The sequence below is a fragment of the Amblyraja radiata genome, chromosome 41, assembly GCF_010909765.2.
Source record: "Amblyraja radiata isolate CabotCenter1 chromosome 41, sAmbRad1.1.pri, whole genome shotgun sequence".
Classification (NCBI taxonomy): domain Eukaryota; kingdom Metazoa; phylum Chordata; class Chondrichthyes; order Rajiformes; family Rajidae; genus Amblyraja; species Amblyraja radiata.
In genome coordinates this window covers 15,907,132-15,910,370 of record NC_045996.1, presented here as the reverse complement: position 1 = coordinate 15,910,370, position 3,239 = coordinate 15,907,132, and positions in this window count along the sequence as shown.

Sequence of the window (3,239 nt, the reverse complement as noted above, 5' to 3'; positions counted from 1 at the left end):
GGTGGGGGGGGGGGGGGGGGGGGGGGGGGGGGGGAGGAGTGGGAAGTGGGGTGGGGGGGGGGGGGGGGGGGGGGAGGAGTGGGAAGTGGGGGGGGGGGGGGGCGGTGTTGGGGGTTTAGAAACACGAGAACTTCCAAACAACTGGCCAATCATTCCGCTTGGGTCGCCTACAGCCTAACGGAATGAGCATTGAATTCTCTAATTTTGGAAAACCAACCAACAAAGACCCACCTCCCACCTACTCCCCGCCTTCCTACCCGGACACCACCCTTCACCTGGCTTTGCCCCCTTTCCTCAGCACAATCAGTCATTAGACAATAGGTGCAGGAGTAGGCCATTCAGCCCTTCGAGCCAGCACCGCCATTCACTGTGATCATAGTCTGAAGAATGGTTCCGACCGAAAGTTATTCATGTTCTCCAGATGTTGCCTAGCCCGCTGAGTGGTTTTGCACTCTGCTAGTTTACAACTTTGCTTAAATCTCGTTCCAACCTTCTGTGTTCCCTTTCCTGGTTTTACCAGCAGGAGATGGGGCTGCGCTGAGTCCAGTATAGATCCCTGATCCACACAGCCCGCTATTCTGGTGTTGACGCTGCCGTCGCCCTGTCACCCTGCAGGCATACGGAGATGCAGTGCATGGATAGGTAACGTTATAGAGGGTCTACTGTGTTTGTGAGGGTTCGAGCGAAGGTTACTCCTGTCAGTGCTTCAGTCAATATCACAGTGGCGCAGCAGGTAGAGCTGCTGCCTCACAGTGCCAGAGACCCGGGTTTGATAAAGGCTTCAGGCCCTGTCTGTCTGTGTGGAGTTTGCACGTTCTACCTGTGACCATGTGGGTTTCTTCCTGGTGCTCCGGTTTCCTCTCACATACCAAAGACATGAGTGTTTGTAGGTTAATTGGGTTTCTGTAAAATTGCCCCTAACGTGTGGGAAGTGGATGTAACAGAAGTAGTGATCGATGGTCGGCGTGGTCTCGGTGGGCCGAAGGGCCAGGTTCATGCTGTATCTGTAAACTAATTACTGATATTACCTGTGGACACGTGCTCTGCCCACATAATGGGAAAAGCAGTGACATACTCTTCATTGGTCTGAAGCAGAAAAGGCTTTGTTCAATGATACGTGTGCAGACAGCGTTCCCTAGTGCCTGCCCACGGAAACACTCCCTGCTGCAAACCCATTGGTACCCACACCCCGTCTCCCATCACACTCCTACAGGTCCATCTGCTCTCTCTGCCTTTATTTACCTTTTCCATTTCACTCATACAGTTATTAACCCGGGTTTATTCTCAAAATGAAACAAGGTGCCGGAGTAACTCAGCGGCTCAGGCAGCATCTCTGGAGAACATGGATAGGTGACTTTTCGGGTGGAAACCTATCAATGTTCCCCAGAGATACTGCCTGACCCACTGTTACTCCAGTGTAAAACAGCATCTTCTGATACCTGCGTGAGTTTCTCCCTTTTATGCCCTGGTTCCATCACACCCTCCCCACCATCACACCCTCCCCACCATAACTACTTTGGTTCCGTCTTCACTAAGGAAGACATAAATAATCTGCCGGAAATAGCAGGGGACCGCGGGTCAAATGAGTTGGAGGAATTGAGTGAAATCCAGGTTAGCCGGGAAGTGGTGTTGGGTAAATTAAATGGATTAAAGGCCGATAAATCCCCAGGGCCAGATAGGCTGCATCCCAGAGTACTTAAGGAAGTAGCTCCAGAAATAGTGGATGCATTAGTAATAATCTTTCAAAACTCTTTAGATTCTGGAGTAGTTCCTGAGGATTGGCGGGTAGCAAACGTAACCCCACTTTTTAAGAAGGGAGGGAGAGAGAAAACGGGGAATTACAGACCAGTTAGTCTAACATCGGTAGTGGGGAAACTGCTAGAGTCAGTTATTAAAGATGGGATAGCAGCACATTTGGAAAGTGGTGAAATCATTGGACAAAGTCAGCATGGATTTACAAAAGGTAAATCATGTCTGACGAATTTTATAGAATTTTTCGAGGATGTAACTAGTAGCGTGGATAGGGGAGAACCAGTGGATGTGGTGTATCTGGACTTCCAGAAGGCTTTCGACAAGGTCCCACATAAGAGATTAGTTTACAAACTTAAAGCACACGGCATTGGGGGTTCAGTATTGATGTGGATAGAGAACTGGCTGGCAAACAGGAAGCAAAGAGTAGGACGTAAACGGGTCCTTTTCACAATGGCAGGCAGTGACTAGTGGGGTACCGCAAGGCTCAGTGCTGGGACCCCAGCTATTTACAATATATATTAATGATCTGGATGAGGGAATTGAAGGCAATATCTCCAAGTTTGCAGATGACACTAAGCTGGGGGGCAGTATTAGCTGTGAGGAGGATGCTAGGAGACTGCAAGGTGACTTGGATAGGCTGGGTGAGTGGGCAAATGTTTGGCAGATGCAGTATAATGTGGATAAATGTGAGGTTATCCATTTTGGTGGCAAAAACAGAAAAGCAGACTATTATCTAAATGGTGGCCGACTAGGAAAAGGGGAGATGCAGCGAGACCTGGGTGTCATGGTACACCAGTCATTGAAAGTGGGCATGCAGGTGCAGCAGGCAGTGAAGAAAGCGAATGGTATGTTAGCTTTCATAGCAAAAGGATTTGAGTATAGGAGCAGGGAGGTTCTACTGCAGTTGTACAGGGTCTTGGTGAGACCACACCTGGAGTATTGCGTACAGTTTTGGTCTCCAAATCTGAGGAAGGACATTATTGCCATAGAGGGAGTGCAGAGAAGGTTCACCAGACTGATTCCTGGGATGTCAGGACTGTCTTATGAAGAAAGACTGGATAGACTTGGTTTGTACTCGCTAGAATTTAGAAGATTGAGAGGGGATCTTATAGAAACTTACAAAATTCTTAAGGGGTTGGACAGGCTAGATGCAGGAAGATTGCTCCCGATGTAGGGGAAGTCCAGGACAAGGGGTCACAGCTTAAGGATAGGGGGAAATCCTTTAAAACCGAGATGAGAAGAACTTTTTTCACACAGAGAGTGGTGAATCTCTGGAACTCCCTGCCACAGAGGGTAGTCGAGGCCAGTTCATTGGCTATATTTAAGAGGGAGTTAGATGTGGCCCTTGTGGCTAAGGGGATCAGAGGGTATGGAGAGAAGGCAGGTACGGGATACTGAGTTGGATGATCAGCCATGATCATATTGAATGGCGGTGCAGGCTCGAAGGGCCGAATGGCCTACTCCTGCACCTATTTTCTATGTTTCTA